The sequence below is a fragment of the Neofelis nebulosa genome, chromosome 9, assembly GCF_028018385.1.
Source record: "Neofelis nebulosa isolate mNeoNeb1 chromosome 9, mNeoNeb1.pri, whole genome shotgun sequence".
NCBI classification, from domain to species: domain Eukaryota; kingdom Metazoa; phylum Chordata; class Mammalia; order Carnivora; family Felidae; genus Neofelis; species Neofelis nebulosa.
This window is the reverse complement of record NC_080790.1, coordinates 129329845-129353318: the sequence shown is the minus strand read 5'-3', so window position 1 is coordinate 129353318 and position 23474 is coordinate 129329845. Positions and strand designations below refer to the sequence as shown.

At 40.5% G+C, this 23474-nt stretch overlaps 1 protein-coding gene across 2 annotated transcripts in view; it reads left to right on the top strand.

The window, feature by feature from the left end:
* Positions 1-364: 364 nt before the first annotated feature.
* The window catches only part of STAU1 (staufen double-stranded RNA binding protein 1), an 84418-nt gene continuing 61308 nt past the window's right edge, over positions 365-23474 (top strand). The window contains exons 1-2 of one of the 2 annotated variants that reach the window (XM_058685894.1): positions 365-460; positions 18785-18965. The gene's annotated coding sequence lies outside the window, so the exon portion shown is untranslated. The remainder of the gene's footprint in view (positions 461-18784; positions 18966-23474) is intronic. The other variant, XM_058685906.1, reaches the window with a different exon arrangement.

Genomic DNA, 23474 nt, shown 5'->3' with positions numbered 1-23474 from the left:
GCCAGAAAGAAAGAAGGAAAGAAGGAAAGAAAGAAAGAAAGAAAGAAAGAAAGAAAGAAAGAAAGGAAGGAAGGAAGGAAGAAAGAGGAAGGAAGGAAGGAAGGAAGGAAGGAAGGAAGGAAGGAAGGAAGGAAGGAAGGAAGGAAGGAAGAGAGGGAGGGAGGGAGGGAGGGAGGAAGAAAGAAAAAGAAAAAAAAAACAGAAGAAATAGTTCACTCAATTGTGTCACATTCCTACAATGGAAAACTGTAGCCATTAAAATGTATGTAGCTTCATGTATGCTGACAAAGAATTATCTAAAATATCTTAAGAAATCAGATTATAAATGCTTTTTTATTTTAGACTTTTTAAAAAATAATCTCTACACCCAACATGGGGCTCGAACCTACAACCTCAAGATCAAGAGCTGCATGCTCTGCTGACTGAGCCAACCAGGCACCCCAAGAAAGCATCACATATGGTAAGATGGAATCTGATGGGTGAACTATTAAGAAAATAATCAGATTTTGTGCTTTTTGCTGCTGTGGACTTACCAACTGAAAGAAGGGGAAGCTAAACTTCAGGCCCATCAAGGAAGGTGAAATTGAAGAGACCAGAGGTGAAAGCCATAGAGGTATTTGTCATCAAGGTTATGAGAAGAAGGTTTTGAGAAGAATGCTTCTGTGGAGATACAGATTCCTTAACACAGGAAAGGGGTATAGGCTATTTAAGTTGAATACAAACAACTAAATCAATCCCAGGGAGTTCTTTATGGGGCAGTGTGATGGTTAATATCATGTCAACTTGACTGGACCATAAGATGTCCAGATATTTGGTCAAACATTATCTTGGGTGTTTCTCTAAGTGTGTTTTTGGATGAGATTAACATTTAGGGGTGCCTGAGTGGCTCAGTCAGTTGAGCATCCGACTCCTGATTTCAGCTCAGGCCATGATATCAAGGTTCATGGGATCGAGCCCCACCTCGGGCTCTGCACTGGCAGTGTGGAGCCTACTTGGGATTCTCTCTCTCCCTTTCTCTCTGACTCTCCCCCACTCATGCTTTCTCTCTTTCTCTCTCTCTCAAAATAAATAAATAAGCATTAAAAAAATTTTTTTAAATATAAGAGAGAGATTAACATTTAATCATTAGGCTGAGTAAAAGATTGACCTCCATAAGGTGAGAGAGCCTCATCCAAGCAGTCGAAGACCTGATTAGAATAAAAGACTGACTCTTCACTGAGTAAGAAAGTATTCTTCCTGTCTGATGGCCTTTTTTGAACTGGAATCAACACTTCCTGATTCTATGGCAACTCCCAACCTTCAGACTTGAACTGGGACATTGGCTCTACAAATATTGGATTTGCTTGCTCCATAATGGCATGAGCCAATTCCATACAATCTCTCTCTCTCTCTCTCTCTCTCTCTCTCTCTCTCTCTCTCTCTCTCTCTCGCCCTCCCTCTGTCTCTTTCTCTATGTCCGTATCTACATAGATATCTCCCTATATAGCTATAGATATCTCTAGAGGGATGAGATAGGTTGATAATCTCCAGACCTGAAGGTTATATCCGGAAACAATGACCAAATCACTCCACAGATCTCCTTTGTTCAAGACACTACTGCTGCTTCTAGACATTGTGATTTATCCTCTGCCCATAAGACCAGAGGCCACTGCAGCCTCTGAAGCTGAGAGTTTCTCCTGCCATGCTGGCTAGAGTGGATTCCAACCGTGGCTCTCTGCTTCCTATTGAAGACTGGCACTGATGCCTCTGATTGGCAGAGTCTAGGTCATAGACTAGCTAGGTCACTCTAGCTGCAGAGACCCTGAGAAAGTCATTATCTAGTCTCAGTCTTAGAGAAGCATGACTTGATAAGATGGGATGTTCCCCAACACTGGAAGGGGAAGGAGTCCAAGGATGTTGAGCAGCCATTATTATAACAAATATTCATGGCAGCTAGCCTGGAAGGGCAGAAGGTGTTGAATTTCTGAATAGTTAAGACCTACACCTCTCACTCCTGTAGCACCCTGGGAAGCAGCAAGTCTCTTGAGAGTAGTCCACGCTTGGACAGACTTGGTGCAAAGGAAGTGGTTGCTAAGAGGAGTGCCATCTAACTCTAACAGGACGTGGTTTTGGACTCAGTCTCTGAGCAAATCAGCAGTGATCATTGAGCAGAAAACTAAAGGGCCTATCCCAATTTTCTTTATTCCTTTTTTTTAATGTTTATTAATTTTTCAGAGACAGAGCATGAGCATGGAAAGGGCAGAGAGAGAGGGGAACAGAGGATCCAAAGCAGGCTCTGAGCTGACAGCAGTGAGCCGGAGGCAGGGCTCCAACTCATGAACTGTAAGATCATGACCTAAGCCGAAGTCGGACGCTTAATTGACTGAGTGACCCAGGTGCCTCCCCAGTTTTATTGTATTATGGGAAGCTGGGTTCTTATTATTTTGTTTTGTTTAGGTGATTCCAAGAGATGGGAAAGAGCCCCCCGAAAGAGTGGACATTAGATTTACTGCCAAACTTGGTGAATGTGTACTGAATCAAAGAAATTCAAAGTTGATTTCTCTTTTGATAAAAGGGCAGATAGGGTGACCCAGACTCCTTCTATCCTCTTGGTCCACATCATCATCACATGGCTTCTACTACACTGTCCAAAATGGCTGCTGAAACTCCAGCCATCAGGCCTCATTCCAGCAAACATGAAGGAAGGGGCAGGGAAAGAAGAACTCATATTCTCTCCTTAATCACACTTCCTGGAAGTCATACAGACAACTTCTGCTTCCATCTCATGGCCAGGACCTACTCTGTGGGCAAAGAGGCTGGCAAATATAGATTTTATTCTGAGCAGCTATAGACCCAACTAAACATCTAGAGTTTTACTGCTAAGGAAAAAGTGGATAACAGCTATTGAGAAAATAGGAAATTTCTGTTACAGTCAAGAGGTACATAACACTAAAATGTTAGCCACAATTATATCTGGAAGGTGAAATTATAGATGATTTTTAGTTGCTTCTTTTAATTTTCCCTAGTGTGTGCTTTTTTTAAACTTTATTTATTTATTTTGAGAGAGAGTGGGGGAGGGGCTGGGAGAGAGGAAGGGAGAGAGACTTCCAAGCAGGCTCCGCACTATCAGCACAGAGCCCAAAGAGGGGCTCAAACTGAACTCACAAACCGTGAGATCATCACCTGAGATGGATTGAGCACCCAGGCGCTCCTCCCTAATACATGATTTTAAAAAAAAATTTTTTTAACATTTATTCATTTTTGAGAGTGAGAGAGACAGAGCATGAGCGGGGGAGGGGCAGAGAGAGAGGGAGACACAGAATCCGAAGCAGGCTCCAGGCTTTGCCAGACATGGCCTCAAACTCAGGAACCACAAGATCATGACCCGAGCCGAAGTTGGATGCTTAATTGACTCAGCCACCCAGGCGCCCCATCTAATACTTGATTTTTAAAAACACTAACCATATATTTAAAACTAATCAGAGGGGAAAGGGGTGCCTGGGTGGCTCAGTCGGTTAAGCATCTGACTTCGGCTCAGGTCATGATCTCACAGTTTGTGAGTTCAAACCCTGCATCAGGCCCTGTGTGGACAGCTCAGAGCCTGGAGCCTGCTTCTGATTCTGTGTCTTCCTCTCTCTCTGCCCCTCTCCCGCTCATGGTCTGTCTCTGTCTCTCTCCTAAAAATAAATAAGCATTTAAAAAACTAATCAGAGGGTAAAAAAGTATTGCCACTCTTTCCAATCTGAAGGGAAAAATACAATATGAATAAAATAAATGATAAAATGATGTATCAGATCTAAGGCGATTTTTAAAGAGACACCTGTGTTCGCAGGAGGGCTAGTACAATGTTCCCAAGGAAATAAAACTTCTCTGAAAATGCAGCTCCCTTTAGCAACCCAATCATGATTCTTTCCACCTACAGATAAGATCTTGTCCTTCCCAGCATGCCGCAAGGATCTGTTTGGACTTGTCATGGCACAAAGTATGTTTAGCATTGACTTACATCCTGGTACCACGTGACTACATTCCGTGAGTGTTGAGCATCTCCCTGGATCATGAATGCTGCTGCAAGGGTTGCAGCTTTGTTATTAGATGGTGCCAAATCCAGGCTGTCTTTACATCTTAATTCCCCTATGTGATTTGCAAATGATAAGATTCGGGTAGATGTAGAAACCTTGACAACCTTGCCCAAGAATGAGCAAGACACATGTGAGATGCTTGGTGGTCAAAGATGTCAAGAGCTTTGGAGATTTGCTGCACTTGTCTAAAATACATATTTTTGGGGCGCCTGGGTGGCTCAGTCAGTTAGGCGGCCGACTTCGGCTCAGGTCACGATCTCGTGGTCCGTGAGTTCTAGCCCCGCGTCGGGCTCTGTGCTGACAGCTCAGAGCCTGGAGCCTGCTTCATATTCTGTGTCTCCCTCTCTCTGACCCTCCCCTGTTCATGCTCTGTCTCTCCCTGTCTCAAAAATAAATAAACGTTAAAAAAAAAAATTAAAAAAAAATACATATTTTTAAAAATGTTTATTTATTTTGAGAGAGAGAGAGAGAGAGAGAGAAAGGGCAAGGCATGTGAGCAGGGGAGAGGCAGAGAGAGAGAGGGAGAGAGAGATTCCCAACATGGGGCTCAATCCCACGACTGGCTGCAGGATCATGACCTGAGCCAATATCAAGAGTCGGACATATGCAACTGACTGAGACAATTTCATCTAATTCCTTATCTCTTCTCCAAACCTGAGTCTAAGAAGCTCAGGCTGGAAAAAAAGACTTATTTTCCTTCTGGGAGGGAGGCGCCTGATATCAACACCGGAACTTGAGCTGTGTTTAGGAGAAATCAGTCTTCCCATCCAATTCAGCACAGAGTTTCTAACTGACTTTATTCTCAGGGAGTCAAGATGGATGTTAATAATTAATATTGAGCAATATTCTACTACCAAACAGTGGCACCGACTTAAGGTCAGCTTACTAACATAATATCTTCATATGTTCTGGAACAAAAACAGACACTGGGGATAATGCCATCTCGTTTCCTTCGCCGTGTTCAGGGTTAACCATTCTCATGAATTTGAACCTTCATGTAACCTTCCTGTTGGTGCTATTATATCCCCATTTTACAGGTAGAGAAAATGAGCACAGGGAGATAAAGGAATTTGCCCAAGGTCACACCTTTAGTAGGTAATAGAACCAATACAGACAGGTGATAAGTGAGATGAAGGAAAGACTGCAGGTTGGTAAGAGGGAGTGGGACATGTGGTCAGGATAGTCAGCTGTGGAGAGGTGACCATGTTCCAAAGCTGAGAACCAAAGTTGGGGCAAGAGGCACTCAGTGAGATTTCTAGGAAGAAAGAATAGGTGCACAGGCTCCAAAGTGGGAACAGATTTGGACAAAATGGCTGCCACGCTAGCTGCCATCTTGGACCAGGAGGGTGAGGATAGCTGACCAGTAGGTAGAAGGAGCACGCGTTACTAAGGTCTTTATGGAACAAAAATCTCATATAGGTCTTGAACTACCAACCTAGACTTCATTTATGAATGAAGCCAAATGATCTTCTGTGTTGTTTAAACCCTGTTTTGTTTTGTTGTCACATGCAACCACATCTAATCCTAATTGATTCATCGTCCCTTCCTTCTATGCATTCAAATAAAATATATGCATCTGTATAAATTCACTGTATTGATTTTATTATACTTGTCTCATTTTTGTTTCTACCCTATAATGTCTTCATCTTTTTTTTTTTCCTTTTTTTAAGTAGGCTTCACAGCCAGTGCAGAGCCCAATGCAGGACTTGAACTCACGACCCTGAGATCAAGACCTGTGCTGAGATCAAGAGCTGGACGGTTAACTGAGCCACCCAGGTGCTCCTGTCTTAATCTTTCTTAAAACAAGTTACAGTCATGGTGCAATTTTGCTTTTGGCTGTGGTCTTAATTAGAAATCATTTTATTGTAAGAAACAGATGACTGTTGAAATCAGATTAGAGGCATCAGGTATGGGGCACCTGGCTGTTCAGTTAGTGGAATGTGCAACTCTTAATCTCAGGGTTGTGAGTTCGAGCCCCAAGATGGATATAGAGATTACTTAAAAATAAAATTTAGAAAGAAAGAAGAAAAGAAAGAAAGAAAGAAAGAAAGAAAGAAAGAAAGAAAGAAAGAAAGAAAGAAAAGACATCAGGTGTCTCAAGGAAATATTAACAATATAAGCCTTCTTGAGCACTTATGTTTTTTTAAATATATTTTTAATTTTTTTAATGTTTGTTTATTTTTGAAAGAGAGAGAGAGAGAGAGAGAGAAAGAGAGAGCGTGAGCAGGGAAGGGGCAGAGAAAGAGGAGACACAGAATCTAAAGCAGGCTCCAGGCTCTGAGCTGTCAGCACAGAGCCCAATGTGGGGCTTGAACTCACAAGTTGTGAGATCATGACCTGAGCTGAAGTCAGATGCTTAACCAACTGAGCCACCCAGGCGCCCTTTGAGCACTTATGTTTTAAACATTATTCTATGATTTATGCACATTGACTGATTTAATTCTCATAATAGCCTTGTGAAGTACATCAATACCCTAATTTTTGTAAGTTTTATTGAGATACAATTCATATACCATGTTTCCCAGCCACTTAAAGCAACATCACCAAATCAATTTTAGAACATTTTCATCAAATGAAAGCCCAAGAGAAGCCCCATACTCTTTAACTATCATCCCCAATTTTCACACACACACACTCAGCCCTAGGCAACCATGAATCTACTTTTTGTCTCCATGTATTTGCCTGTTCTAGAAAACTTATGTAAATGGAATTATACAATATGTGACTAGTTTCTTTCTCGTAACATGTTTTCCAGGAGCATCCATGTTATAGCATGCACAGTACTCCATTCTTTTATATGTGGCTAAATAATATTCCATTATATGGATATGCCACATTTTGTTCATTTATCAGATGATGGGCATTCAGGTTGTTTCCTTTTTTTTTTTTTTTTGGCTATTATGAATGATATTGCTATGAACATACATGAACCCATTTGGGGGAAGACATATTTATTTAAATTTCTTGGGTACTACGAATGAAATTATTGGGTCATATGTTTTATTTTTTATATTTTTTAATTTTTTGATGTTTATTTATTTCCGAGACAGAGCATGAGTGGGGGAGGGGCAGAGTGAGAGGGAGACACAGAATCTGAAGCAGGCTCCAGGCTCCGAGCTGTCAGCACAGAGCCCGATGTGGGGCTTGAACTCACAAACCGCAAGATCATGACCTGAGCTGGAGTCAGTTGCTCAACCGACTGAGCCACCCAGGTGCCCCTTGGCTCATATGTTTTAACTGTATGTTTAAATTTGGGAGGCACTGCCAAACTCATCAAAGTCTGCTTATTATAATTACTCATAGGCCCAGGCTTCACCTCAATGTGAAATTTGATCATTACTGAAGCAGCAAGAAGGGGATTATGGCAACAAGTGAACTGCTTCTTAGATCCTTTGCCCAGAAATGACACATTTCCCTTCTGTTCACCTTTCATTGGTCAAATTAAGTCATATAGCCACACCCAGTGTCAAGGGGGGCAGGAAAGTACCTTCTTACCTAACATGCAGAGAGGGGAAAGAACTAGAAACATTTATAGAAGGATCCTATCACTGCAGTGAAGACTTAGGGAAGGCCCTTATGAGGGGATGATGTCTACTCTGAGACCTGAAAGATCAGAAAGAGCCTGTTTGAGTTTATCAGGGCAAAGAGATACTCAACATCACCAATCAGTAAGGAAATGTAATGTAATTAAATATAAATAAATAAAATAATGTAAATTAAATAAATAAAATAAAAATAATGTAAATAAAAACCACGAGGAACTATCACTTCACACCCACTAAGATGGCTACACAATTGACCCTGAACAACACAGGTTTGAACTGCATGAGTCCACTTATACATGGATTTTTTTTCCACAAATACAGTAGAGTACCACATATGTATTTTCTCTTCTTTATCTTTTTTAAATTTTTTGTTTATGTTTATTTATTTTTTAGAGATAGAGAAAGACAGAGCATGAGCAGGGGAGGAGCAGAGAGAAAGGGAGACACAGAATCCGAAGCAGGCTCCAGGCTCTGAGCTATCAGCACATAGCCTGATGCGGGGCTCGAACCCATGAACCATGAGATCATGACCTGAGCCAAAGTTGGAAGTTCAACCGAATGAGCCACCCTCTTCTTCTTTTTTTAAACATAAGCTCTACACCCAACGTGGGGCTTGAACTTGTGACCCTGAGATCAAGAGTCCCATGCTTTACCAACTGAGTTAGCCAGGAGCCCCTATTTTCTCTTTCTTATGATTTTCTTTTCTTTTTTTTTTTTTTTTTAATTTTTTTTTTCAACGTTTTTTATTTATTTTTGGGACAGAGAGAGACAGAGCATGAACGGGGGAGGGGCAGAGAGAGAGGGAGACACAGAATCGGAAACAGGCTCCAGGCTCCGAGCCATCAGCCCAGAGCCTGACGCGGGGCTCGAACTCATGGACCGCGAGATCATGACCTGGCTGAAGTCGGACGCTTAACCGACTGCGCCACCCAGGTGCCCCTCTTATGATTTTCTTAATAACATTTTCTCTTCTCCAGTTTACTTTATTGTAAGAATGCAGTGTATATATAACATACAGAATATGTATTAAGTAACTATGTTATCAGTAAGGCTTCCAGTCAATAGTAGGCTATGAGTAGTTATGCTTTGGTGGAGCCAAAAATTATGTGCAGATTTTCAACTGTGTGTGGGGGGTCACTGTCCCTAATGTTCAAGGGTCAACTATAATAAAAAAAAAATAGATAATAACAACTGTTGGCAAGAGTGCAGAGAAATTGAAACCTTCATGTGCTGTTGGTGGGAATGTGAAATGGTGCAGCCACTTTGGAAAACAGTTTGGCATTTCCTCAAAAAGTTAAACATAGAGTTACCATATGACCCCCAAATTCCACCTCTAGGTATATGCCCAAGAGAATTAAAAACATATAGCCACACAAAAACTTGTACCTGAATGTTCATAGTTGCATTACTCATGATAGCCCAAAATAGAAACAACACAAATGTCTATCATTTGATAAATGAATAAATAAAATGTGATGTATGTATACTATATACTATACATTTTAATTTATTTTTTAAAGGCATCTCTACATCCAATGTGGGTCTTGAACTCAACAATGCTGAGATCAAGAGTCGCACACTCCATCAACTGAACCAGCCAGATGCCCCATTATATATGTGTTACTTATACAGGAATATTAATTGCCAATTAAAAAAAAATAAAGTACTTGGGAATGCAGGCTGGTGCAGCCACTCTGGAAAACATTATGGAGGTTCTCAAAAAACTAAAAATACAACTACCCTACGACCCAGCAATTGCACTACTAGGTATTTATCCAAGAGATACAGGTGTGCTGTTTCGAAGGGACACATGCACCCCCATGTTTATAGCAGTACTATCAACAATAGCCAAAGTATGGAAAGAGCCCAAATGTCCATTGATGGATGAATGGAGAAAGAAGATGTGGTATATATATACAATGGAGTATTACTCGGCAATCAAAAAGAGTGAAATTTTGCCATCTGCAACTACATGCATGGAACTGGAGGGTATTAGGCTGAGTGAAATTAGTCAGTCAGAGAAAGACAAAAATCGTATGACTTCCCTCATATGAGGACTTTAAGAGACAAAACAGATGAACATAAGGGAAGGGACACAAACATAATATAAAAACAGGGAGGGGGCGAAACAGAAGAGACTCAAAAATATGGAGAACAGAGGGTTACTGGAGGGGTTGTGGGAGGGGCGATGGGCTAAATTGGTAAGGGACACTAAGGAATCTACTCCTGAAATCATTGTTGCACTATATGCTAACTAATTTAGATGTAAATTTAAAAAAAATAAAAAATAAAACAAAGTTATTAAAAAAAAAAATAAAGTACTGACACACACCACAATATGGATGGACCTGGAAAACTTTATGCTAAGTGAAAGAAGCCAGCCACGTATTTTATGATTCTATTTGTATAAAAGGGCCAGCATAGGCAAATGCCCAGAGACAGAAAGCAAATTAGTGGTCGTCAGTGGCTAGGGAGAGGAAAGAATGGATGTTAATGCATTTGTTTTCGGGATGATGAAATTGTTCTAGAATTAGATAGTGGTGATGGTCATACAACTTTAAGAATATACTAAAACCTGCTAAATTGTATACTGTATTTTTTTAAGTTTATTTATTTATTTATTTAGAGAGAGAAAGAAAGAGGAAAAGTTGGGAGGGGCAGAGAGAAAGGGAGAGAGAGAATCCCAAGGAGGCTCTGTGTTGTCAATGTAGATCCCAACACGGGGCTCCATCCCACAGACTGTGAGATCATAACCTGAGCCGAGATCAAGAGTCGGACGTTCAACCAACTGAGCCACCAGGGCACCCTTGAATTGTACACTTTAAAAGGGTGAATTTTTTTTTTAAAGGAGCGAATTTTATGGTAGGTGAATTGCATCTCAATTAAAGATAGATAGATAGATAGAGTAATAAATTATAACCCACTGAATAAGAGAAAAATAAAGAAATTGAAAGTGTGATAGGAATAGGACATTTACCTAGTTTCAAAGTACCTTTTTACAAAATACCTAATAAGTAAAAGGAAAAAGAGTAAGTATACAGATGTGAAGATTGGCAGACGTTACCTTAATCAATTGAGCAAAGCGAACACCATTATCAAAGGGACAAATCACAATCATGTGCCACCTGACTGGATGTAATGAGAACACAGCATCGTTGATGTTTGATTTTTCTGCCAAAGATGCATAACCTGAATCTAATTGCGAAGAAACCTCTGCTAAACCCAAATGGAAGAATATGGCGCAAAATAACTGGCCTTCAACCTTCAAAAGTGTCAAGGACAAGAAAGTTGAGGAAAGACCAAAGAACTGCTCCAGATTGAAAGAGACTAAAGAGGCAGAACAACTTAAATGCAAAAAACTCTTCGCTGCAAAGGACATTATTGGACAAACCCGCGACACTTGATGAGTTGGCCGAGGATTGAACAATGGTATTCTATCATGTTAATTTTCTTATTTTGATGGTTGTATTACGAAGAAATCCCTTGTAGGAAATACACGCTAAAGTATTTGAAGGTGATGAGGTAACAAGTCAGCATTTAGTCTCAAATGGTTCAGCACAAACAAAACCCAAAAAACAAAAACACCTATCAGAGCCGTATTTATAACCTGTTTGTAAGTTTGAGGTTGTTTTATTTATTTATTATTTTTAAAGGAAGTATATATTTTTAAAAATGTTTATTTATTTTTGAGAGAGAGAGAGAGAGGGAGGCAGAGAGAGAATGAGACAGAGAATCACAGGCAGGCTCTACACTGTCAGTACAGAGCCTGATGAGGGGCTCAAACTCATGAACCATGAGAAGCTGAGGTGAAATCAAGAGTCAGTCACCTAACCAACTGAACCACTCAGGTGCCCCAAGTTTGAGATTGTTTTAAAAAATTCACATACTAATTCCCAATGAGGTTTCTTGTTTTTGTTTTTTTTAAGCTTATTTATTTATTTTGGGGAGCAGGGGAAAGAGAAAAAGAAAATTCCAAGCAGGCTCCGCACTGACAATGTGGAGCCTAACACAGGGCTCAAACTCACAAACCATGAGATCATGACCTGAGTCGAAATCAAGAGTCAGATGCTTAACCCTCTGAGCCACCCAGGTGCCCCTCCAAAGAAGTTTCATACTTTCACAATTAACTATATTTTCTTCATTTCACAATCTTCCTTATAATCCTAGAGTATAAATGATATTTACAATTTATTTGGCACAAAATTCATACGTGTGTGACAACATTCATAAAAACCCTTGTAAACTGTTGTATCACTTAGAGCTCAGAAACCAGCACTGCTTAACTCAAGTGGGAAAAGTTATTGACTAGAAGGATATGAGATACACGGCCAGCTCTTTTGGAAACAGCTCCTTCGCTTAATACATGTGTGTTGATCTTGGGCAACTGACTTAATTACTCTGTGCCTCAGTTTATGCATTCATAAAATGGAGGAAATTATAGTACCTACCACATAAGATAGTTGAGGGGGTTAAATAAATTAATACATATAAAGCATTTACAACAGTGCCTGACATATCATTAGTGCTTTGTAAAGGTTATTTATTATTATTAATTGACTTGTCCAAAGAAGCCAATGAGTGGCCAATGCAGGATTTGAATCCAAGTCCGTTTGAGACCAAAACCTGAGCTCCTTACCATGACAATCCTTTATCACAACGTCAACTGAGCCACAATTCTCCCTCTTTTCTCCTAAGTGCTGGTGAAATCCAAGAGCTGTTCCTTCTCCCATCCCACTAGCAATTACTTCCTTTTGCATTCTCCTAGGGTTTATAAACAAAAACTTGTCAAGCCGGCTGGTCCCTATGAGAAGCGCAGTTAGTGCCCACACCCTGCAAAAGCTTTTGCTTTACTGGTTTACTTTGTTTGCTTTGGGTAATGCTATTCTTTTAAATATAGAGGGCATTCTATCTAAGTAATACTGTCCATAGTCTTTGATCTGGGCATGCAACGGCTGCAGCTGTGAGGTAATATGCTTGGTTCATGCAGTGTCTGTCTGCCTTGTAACTAAGCATTATCCTTCCTTCTCATATGTGATGGAAAATACGGGGTCAACATCTAAAAGAGTAGTGAAGTTTCCTGGAAGGTGTTGTATTTTTTTTTAAGTTTATTTATTTATTTTGAGAGAGAGAGGGAGAGAAGCAGAGAGAGGGGGAGAGAGAGAATCCCAAGCAGGCTCTGCACTGTCAGTGTGGAGCCTGATGTGGGGCTCGAACTCACGAACCATGAGATCATGACCTGAGCCGAAATCAAAAGGCGGATGCTTCACCAACTGAGCCACCCAGGTGACCCTGGAAGGTGGTGTATTAATCATGCTTTAAAAAAAAAAAAAATTGGTATTTTGTGTTTCGACATCTTAAAAACTTGTCAGTAGGAGAGCCTGCTCCCCCCAGGGCTACTCCTTTGAGACACAGAGCAAAGGGCTCAGCACATCCCTTATATGCAAGCCAACCAATCTCTAGTGTGTGGCTCTTGTTGTCCTTCTCAAACTAGCACACAACAAGCCAGTGTTTCCTCTGCCCTAATCATCCCAGGGCCAGGTACAGGCAACTAGAGAGCACCCCTGCAGCCCAGAGCCCATTGGCATTATTCAAACTGGACAGTCCTAAACCCAGCCTTTCCCCTCTTTCCTGTCTTCTGCCACCAGGTGCCATCAACACTTGCTGCTTCCCCTGTGGCTCCACATGGCACATGGGTATCCCCCTCTAGGACCTGTGGGTACAGTAAACTTCTTCCTTGAAGGAGAAGAGCATTGTTCTCATTTCTTCTTATGGCCACACCTACTTTACCATTCTATCTCCAACATACATTCTGAGAACAGCTATTATAAATTTTTTCTAAAAAATATATTTGATTTATATTTATTGTGAAAACACTACTAATGCCTGTTAATTACACTTAAGTAAAAATATATAGTACAAAACACTGTTAGACTATAAAGAAAATTTGAGAAAGACAAAAGATAACACCTATATCATACCATTTCAATAAAACCATCACTCTCCTTTTCCAGTCTGCCTTCTAACTTTGCTCCATATGCATTCCTCTTTTTATATGATTAACAAGAAAATATTAACGATCTATACTAATTACCGTGCTCAGATTTGTAAAACACTTTTTTAAAAACTTTTTTGTAAGTTTATTTATTTATTTTGAGAGAGAGAGAGAGAGAGAGCGCACGTGCGCGAGAGAATCCCAAGCAGGATCCATGCTGTCAGCACAGGCCTGATGCAGAGCTTGATCCCATGAATCACGAGATCATGACCTGAGCCAAATCAAGAGTCAGACACCCAACCTACTAAGCCACCAGGCATCCCTAAAACAATTTCTTCTGTCTCATTTTAAGACCTTAAAAGGAGTGATCAGAGAAACAGGTTAGAAACTAGCAGAGAGTAGTGTCCAGATGCCCAGGAGGGAGAATATTCTAGAAGAGAGTGATGGGCCATGTCAAATGCTAGTGGAAGATCCAGCAACAAGACATGTGAACATGCTCACTGGACTTAGTAATGTTTTAACAAAGTGTTGGTAAACCTTTCAGTAAGTTTGGCTGTGAGAAGGGAAGGAAGAAAATGGGATGGAGCTGGAGATACAATGAAATTAAGACATTTGCCTGTTTGGGTTTTGTTTTTCAGATAAGAAAGACTTGAGAATGTTTAAATAAAAATTGGGGGGCGCCTGGGTGGTGCAGTCGGTTAAGCATCCGACTTCAGCCAGGTCACGATCTCGCGGTCCGTGAGTTCGAGCCCCGCGTCAGGCTCTGGGCCGATGGCTCGGAGCCTGGAGCCTGTTTCCGATTCTGTGGCTCCCTCTCTCTCTGCCCCTCCCCCGTTCATGCTCTGTCTCCCTCTGTCCCAAAAATAAATAAAAAACGTTGAAAAAAAATTAAAAAAAAAAATTGGAAGAATATAGTTGAGAGCTAACGCTTAGATATCCAGAAGAGAAAATGAATCCTTGGGAGTGTAAGGTTTATATGAAGCAGAGGAGGAGATAAGGATTGGTTTGGATAGGAGAGACACCAACCATTCCTACGGCAACAGCAAGAAGATTGTTTCAGATATAGGTGGGCTATTGTTTTTGTTTTGGGAAGATGAGTGAATTTTTCAAATAGATACTGGGTGGCTCAGTTGGTTAAGTATCCAACTTTGGTTCAGGTCATGATCTCACGGTTTGTGGGTTCGAGCCCCGCATCAGACTCTGTGCTGACAGCTCAGAGCCTGGAGCCTGTTTCCGATTCTGTGTCTCCCTCTCTCTCTGCCCCACCCCTGCTTGCTCTCTCTCTCTCTAAAAAATAAGTTTAAAAAAACATTAAACAAATTTTAAAAAATAGACACTGACAAAGCAAGTAGGTGGAATTTTGATCAACAGGTACAATCAAAATGCAGATGGTCATGGGAATTTAGGGTACTGGAAAGAGTGTTTTTGAAATGATGGGCCATAACATTTTGCTGAATACAGAAAGATATGAAAGGTGGAGAAAGTTGATGGAAGGAGAGAAACTAGATGGGTAAATAGATTGGAGTTCTGATTAGCTAGAAGAATAGTCTTAGTGAGTCATGGAACACAGAAGTTGGAAGTGTTGTGGCCAGAATGTAGAATAATATTTTGGATATATTTCTTTTTGATGTCAAGACCCAGTATATAGTCATAAGGAGGGATGACTGAGGTAGGATGGAGGAGAAGGTCATTGAAAAAGAGAAAGTCCTACAACTAAATGACCAGGATCTTGGATTGGCTGTTCATATGAATGTTGAGGTCACCAGGATGATAAGTGGAGAATATGCGAGCCACGTGCTAAAACATGGTGTAAAGGAGTACCTGGGTATTCAGTCGGTTAGGCATTCAACTCTTGATTTCGGCCCAGGACGTGATCTCGTGACAGTCTGTGGGATTGAGCCCCACATCGGGCTCTGTGCTGACAGTGTGGAGCCTGCTTGGGATTCTCTCTCTCTCCCTTTCTCTCTGCCCCTCCTCTGTTCTGCATGCACTCTCTCTCTCAAAATAAATAAACCTAAGAAAGAAAGAAAGAAAGAAAGAAAGAAAGAAAGAAAGAAAGAAAGAAAGAAAGAAAGAAAGAAAGAAAGAAAGAAAGAAAGAAAAAGAAATGGGATACCTGGGCGGCTCAGTCAGTTAAGCTTCCAACTTTGGCGCAGGTCATGATCTCATGGTTCGTGAGTTTGAGCCCCACTTTGGGCTCTCTGCTATCAGCACAGAGCCCACGTTGGATTCTCTGCCCCTGTCCCCTCTCTCGCCCCCTCCCCCCTCATTCTCTCTCTCTCTCTCTCTCTCTCTCTCTCAAATAAATACTTTTATCTTTTAAAAAAATTTTTTTTAAATGTTTATTTATTTTTGAGACAGAGAGAGACAGAGCATGAACGGGGGAGGGTCAGAGAGAGAGGGAGACACAGAATCGGAAACAGGCTCCAGGCTCTGAGCTGTCAGCACGGAGCCTGATGCGGGGCTGGAACTCACGGACTGTGAGATCATGACCTGAGCCAAAGTCGGACGCTTAACCGACTGAGCCACCCAGGCGCCCCATAAATAAATGCTTTTAAAAGAAAGAAAAGAAAGAAAGAAAGAAAGAAAGAAAGAAAGAAAGAAAGAAAGAAAGAAAGAAAGAAAGAAAGAAAGAAAGAGGAAAGGAAAGGAAAGGAAAGGAAAGGAAAGGAAAGGAAAGGAAAGGAAAGGAAAGGAAAGAAAAGAAAAGAAAAGAAAAGAAAAGAAAAGAAAAGAAAAGAAAAGAAAAGAAAAGAAAGAAAATGTGGTAGGTAAAAGCAGTGGGGAGGCAACAACAGGGTCATATTTCTCCTGAACTCCCTTCTTGAATTTCCAGATACCTAACCAATATCTCCACTTGGATGTCTAATAAATATCTTAAAATTAACACTGTGGTCAGGCCTAGAAGTAGGGGGACTAGAAAAGTCATTTTTTGGGCACACTGTTGCCCTAAAAATGAAGTTGGGGTTTTACCGCAATACAAAAATGGGAAAATGGATATCATTAGACAACAAATGGTCTCTCCCACATTGTGTAACACTCATGTTACCAGATTATTACCACAGTGAAAATTCAGGTAGCCTCAAAAGTTAAGGGGAATATCCAAAAAATGTAAAGAACTCTTAAAATTCAGAACTGTGAGACAACACAATTTTAAAGTGAGGAAAGGACTTGAATAGACATTTCTCCAAAGACAGTATACAAATGGCCTAAAAGTACGTGAAAAGATGCTTGATATCATTAGTTATTAGGAAAATGTAAATCAAAATCATAATGAGGTACCACTTCACACTCACTAGGATAGCTATAATTTTAAAAATGGAAAATAACAATCATTGGCAAAGACGAGGAGAAATTAGAACCCTTGTACAGCAGCATCACCAGAGGGAATGTAAAATGGTTCAGCTGTGGAAGACAGCTTGGCAGTTCCTAAAAGAGGTAAACATGGAGTAACCACGTGACTCAGCAATTCGACCCCTAAATATATACCCAAAAGAATGGAAACAGAATTTGAAAACAAATTCTTTTACATGAATGTTCACAGAGGCACTATTCAAATAACCAAAGGTGGAAACAGCCCAAACATCCATAAACAGAGAAGCGGATAAACAAATTGTGATATGTATATAAGGGAATATTATTTGGCTACAAAAAGGAATAAAGTACTGGGGCACCTGGGTGGCTCAGTCAGTTAAGCATCAGATCCTTGATCCTCAGCTCAGGGCATAATCTCACGGTTTGTGAGATGCAGCCCCAAGTTGGGCTCTGCGCTGACGGCATGGAGCCTCCTTGGGATTCTTTCCTCTCCCTCTCTGTCTGTCCCTCCCCTACTCTCTCTCTTTCTCTCTCAAAACAAATAAGCAAATAAACATTAAAAAAAGGAATGAATACTAATACATGCTGCAACGTGGATGAACCTTAAAAACATTATGTTATGTGGGAGAAGTCAAACATTAAAGGTCACATACTATATGATTCCGTTTGTATGAAATATCCAGAATAGGGAGATCCACAGAAACAAAAAGCAGGTAGATGGCCTTCAGAGTTTTGTGGGGGAGGGAGGATTGGGGAGCAACTGCTTAATGGATATAAGGTTTCCCTCTGGAATGATGAAAATGTTTTGGAACTACATAGAGGTGGAGGTAGCTCAACACTGTGAAATGACTAAATGCCACTAAATTGTTCACTGTAAAATGGTTAATTGTATGTTATATGGATTTCAGCTCAATTTTAATAAAAAGAAAAAAATTAAGTGAAAGAGTTTTAGTATTAGGAATGATAGAAAAGTCATTTATCAAGATACAGCAAATTTTCAAAAATATTTATTTATACTATTTTTAAAATGTTTATTTATTTTGAGAGAAAGAGAGAGAGAGAGAGAGAACAAGTAGGGAGGGGCCCACAGAGAGGGAGAGAGAGAATCCCAAGCAGGCTCCATGCTGTCAGTGCAGAGCCTGATTCAGGGCTCAGTCTCACGAACTGTGAGATCATGACCTGAGCTGAAATCAAGAGTCAGACGCTTAGCCTACTAAGCCACCCAGATTCCCAGACACAGCAAATTTTTTAACTGATGAAAGCAATACATGATTATGTATTATGATTATACACACGATTATACATGATTATGTATAGAGGTATAGAGTATAGAGTAATTCAAACACAGAACAAAATGTAAGTGCCAAATTTCTTTTCTGCCAGTAAATACAAGTCTATGTTAGGAAAACAATTTTGTGGTTTTTGACAGCTAGAGTTTGAAAACCCAGTGATAAAGGAATTTTTCTCTACCACTATCAAGAAGAAAGAGAAAGAGGAGACAGGAAATGAAGAAGGAGATGGGGGCACTTCGCTGTCTCAGTCAGAAGAGCATTCGACTCTTGATCTCGAGGTCATGACTTTGAAACCCACTTTGGGTGTAGAGATTACTTAAAATTTTTTTAAAGGAGGAGGACGAGAGACAGCAGACAGAGAAGGTGAGGGAGTAAGAAAAAAGTTGGTTTTCTAACTAAGTGTAAAATACTAAGAAACAGATTTTTCCCCCTGATATGAGAAAGAAAAACCCTGTGTTCTGAAAGACAATGATTTCTAACCCAGAATTAGACCCTAGATAATTAGCCAAATTATCTAGGAAGTGTGAAGACAGAATAAAGACATTTCCGGATATGCAAAGTCTCAAAAATTTCTTTTCTAAGTCTCTTCCTCAGAAAGTGAGTGGAGCATGAGGGAGAGAACCATGGAAAAGGAACTCATGGAATACGAGAAACAGGAGATCAGCCCAGGAAAGAGGCAAGAGCAAATGCCTGTGCCACAGCTGCCCAGCAGACCTGGAGAGAAATCAGTCCCAAACAGAGCAGGAGAACAGAGAACGGCCAGGTAGGGGAATGTCGCCAAGAAAATAAATAAATAAATAAATAAATAAATAAATAAATAAATAAATAAATAAATAGAAATGGGTAGACTATCTGATGTGTTTGAATCTCTTGAGAGGGAATTTCGGTTTCTGTCAGAGATTTTGTGGATCAATTGGTGATAAATACACAGAAAGTGAAGTGTAGCCAATTTGTTGTACAGATGGGAACTGTGGGTGTAGGAAGAAAAGAAGTTTATTCTTGGAATTGTTCTTCCCCCATGCACTTGAATGAAGTCTAGGGCAAGTCTCATGGCTTTTTTAGTCACTCTCAGGTAATAAAATTGTCTCAGTCACTGAAAACCTCCAAACAGCCTCAGTTCAGTAACTTAAAAGTCCACTCTCGTGCATTAAACTGAACCGTATGAAATTGCCATTTTTGTGAGTCGAAAATGATTGAATGTTGGCAGTTTCATCTGATTCACTCTAATAAGAGTCAAAGTTTCCAAATTAGATTAAAATAAAATCATCTCAGGGCGCCTGGGTGGCTCAGTTGGTTAAGCGTCCGACATTTGGTTTAAGCTCAGGTCACAATCCCAGGGTTTGTACTATCGCGCCCCCACATCGGGCTTCTCATTGTCCGAGTGGAGCCTCCTTGGGATTCTCTCTCCTTCGCTCTCTGCCCTTCACCCACTCACACACGCACACTCTCCCTCAAAATAAATCAATAAAATAAGATAAAATAAAAATAAATAAATAAATAAAATAAAATAAAATAAAATAAAATAAAATCATCTCTCCCTCTGCCACATAAGCCTGCTTTGGACTGGCCACCTGAGGTAAGAAAGGGAGGCCTGGTAGGCTTCTCTATTTCCCCACAAAGCCTTCCACCATCCTCTTCCACCAGGAGACTGTCTCTGGTTCCTCTGGGATAGAAGGGGGCTGTGGAAGCAGGAGGGAAGAATCCGTGTGGCACTCTCTGACCTTGGCAGAGATTCACAATGGACACTTCCTCTCCTGGAGTGCTTTTGGCTTGTGTGATCCTTCCAAGGTGCTCCTCCAACCCCCTCCCCCTGAGCTCTGCTCCATGGGTGGGGCCTCACTCAACAAAAAGGCCCCTTGATTTTATGACCACTTATAAGTCTGCCCTCAGCCCCAGGCATTCAGCCTCCTTTACCTCCCACCTTGGGACCAACCTCTAAGACCAGATCCAAACTAGTGTTTCCCCAGCATGGCCCAGTCTGGTCCTCAGGATAGTGTCTTGCAACCCACCCTGGAACAGCACCTCCACTTCTCTCTGCCATTATCAGAGTTGCTAGCCAGCCACGGCCCCTTCATTTATACTTCTCAGGTATGAGTCAGGCACCACCTACTGTGTCACCTCAGGTTCAGGAGACACATCAAGCTCATCAGGAGGTCTGGCTGAAGTGCCTTTTTTTCAGCTTGAGGTGAGGAAAAAAAACATCCTTCTCCCACAGACAGGCAGAGGTGTACTCACAGCTCATCACTGCTCTCCAAACATTTTCTGTGATCTTGGGAAATTTCAACCTCAGCCCCTCATGCTCTTGAATGGGTAGGGGACCAAACGTAACAAAGCCAGGTTTTGTTTTGTTGTTGTTGTTGTTGTTTTTAATGTAATAGGCCTTATTTTTTTAGGGCAGTTTTAGGTTTGCAGCAAAACTAGAATACAGCAGAAGGTACAGAAAATTCTCACGTACCCCCTAGCCCCCACACACGCACTGCTTACTCCACTATAAACATTTTCCACCAGAGGGTACATTTGTTACAGTCCATGAATCTACACGGACACATCATTATCACCCAAGTTCATAGTTTACATTAGGGCTTACTGTTGGTTTTGTACATTCTATGGGTTTGGATAAAGGTATAATGACATGTATCCACCATTATAGTATCATGTAGAGTAGTTTCATTGCTCTAAAACTCCTCTGTGCTCTGCTTATACATCCCTCCGCCTAAAACCCTGGGGGCCACTGATCTTTAATTGTCTCCATAGTTTTACCTTTTCTAGAATGGCGTATAGTTGGAATTACACATTATTTAACCTTTTTAGATTGGCTTTTTTCACTTACTAATGTGCATTTAAGTTTCCTCCAGTGTTTTCATGGCTTGACCACTCATTTCTTTTTAGTGCTGAATGATATTCCATTGTCTGGATGTAGTACAGTTTATTTATCTTTTCAGCTACTGAAGGATATCTTGGTTGCTTCCAAGTTTTGGCCATTATGAATAAAGCTGCTATAACCAGTTTTTAGTCACCTCTTTAGTCACAAGTCCTGCCTAGGCGGACTTACATTGAAATAGGGAAGCATCAGCTGAAACTGAGACTGAAATAGTTTCCTGTCTACATCCTGTTACACAAGAAAATGAAACACCAAGGCAACTTATAACTTCAGGGGAAAAATTATACAGGCATCATAATAGTTATACAAGTAATCATAATACTCTGCATGGCTTAGTGTGACTACTACTTATATAGTCTTAATAATATAAATATTAAATATTGATTGAGTCCATAATTATGATAGAAAGATACTGGAATGGAGAAAGGGAGTTTTTGTGTTGGAGCGGGTAGGAACAGGACTAAGAGAACCAAATTCTCATCTTCCATGAGAATCAACAGATCTAAATGGGAGAATCAAGAAAAGCTGTGTAGACATATCTTTTAGAAATATGAAGGAAGTGGGGCACCTGGTGGTTTAGTCAGCTAAGTGTCTGACTCTTGGTTTCGGCCCAGGTCATGATCTCACAATTTCGTGAGTTCGAGCCCCACATGGGGCTCTGTGCTGACAGTGCAGAGTCTGCTTGGGATTCTCTTTCTCTCCGTCTCTCTCTGCCTCTCCCCTGCTCAGGCTGACTCTGTCTCTCTCAAAGTAAATAAATAAACTTAAAAAAAGAAAAAAAGAAATATGAAAGAAGAGGGGTGCCTGGCTGGCTCATTTGGAAGAACATGTGACTCTTGATCTCAAGGTCATGGGTTCAAGCCCCATGTTGGGCATAGAGATTACTAAAAAATAATAAAATATTAAAAAAAAAAGAAATATGTAGAAATAAACCTGAAGAAAAGAGTTGAAAGTGAGTGGATTGGAGTATTGATTTTCATGATAAGCTTCTTAAAACTATTTGTCTCTTTAAACTATGGGCACATATTACTTTAAGAAGCTTAATTTAAAAAAAATTTTTTTTTAACATTTTAATTATCATTGAGAGATAGAGAGAGACAGAGCATGAGCATGGGAGGGGCAGAGAGAGGGGTAGACACAGAATCCAAAGCAGACTCCAGGCTCTGTGCTGATAGTTCAGAGCTGTCAGCACAAGGCCCCATGCGGGGCTTAAACCCACGAACCATGAGATCATGACCTGAGCTGAAGTTGGATGCTTAACTGACTGAGCTACCCAGTTGCCCACTTTTATTCATTTTTCTATTGAGTTTTAATCTTTTTGTAATTCGTGGGACCTGTATATGTTATAAAATTTGCCTTTCTGTGCTTGAGATGCAATTTTTATTCCAGTTTGTGACTTGTTTCTTTATTTCCCATGATTATATTTTATTTTCATGAAGTTAAATGTATCAATCTTTTCCTTTAAGTCTTCTGAATTTTGTGTTATAGTAAACGGGTCTTCTTCACTTCTCCCAGGGATTCTTTTGGTACTTTTATGGTTTCCTTCTTTCCATTTAAATCCTTGATCCATTTGCAGGGCATCTGGTTGGCTTAGTCAGTAGAGCGTCTGACTTCGGCTCAGGTCATGATCTCACAGTTCATGAGTTCAAGCCCTGCATCGGGCTCTGTGCTGACAGCTCAGAGCCTGGAACCTGCTTCAGATTCTGTGTCTCCCTCTCTCTCTGCCCCTCTCCTGCTCATATTCTCCCTCTCTCTCTCTCTCTCTCAAAAATAAATAAACATTAAATCCTTGATCCATTTGATATTTTTCCAGGTATAAGATAAAGTATGGATTTAACTCTTTTTTCCCCACAGATACTTTGTAGTTGTCCCAAATCTTTTATTGCATGATATCTGTCTTATCTCTATCAATTTGAAATAACACCTTTATTGAATACTAAATGCCTACTTATGTTTGGGTCTATTTGGGAATTTCTCTTCTCTTCTGATTTGTGGAACTAATTAGGCACTAGTACCTAACAGTTTCTGTCTTTTTTTTAAGTATGCTCTGTGTCCAACATGGGTCTTACACTCACGACCCCAAGATCAAGAGTCACATGCTCCACTGACTGAGCCAGCCAGGCGCCCCCTTAACAGTTTTAATTAGTAAGACATGATAATGTGTTTATTATTTGGGCAGGAATTTTCAGAAATGTTTTCTTGTTAAATTTTCCATGAGAATTTTAGACATGGCTCATCTAGTTCCAAAACAGAATTTTGTTTGTTTTTTTATTAGGATCTCATTGAATGTCTGATATCTTTAAAAAAATTTTTTTTAATGGTTATTTATTTTTGACAGAGAGAGAGACAGCATGAGCGAGAGAGGGGCAGAGAGAGAGGGAGACACAGAAT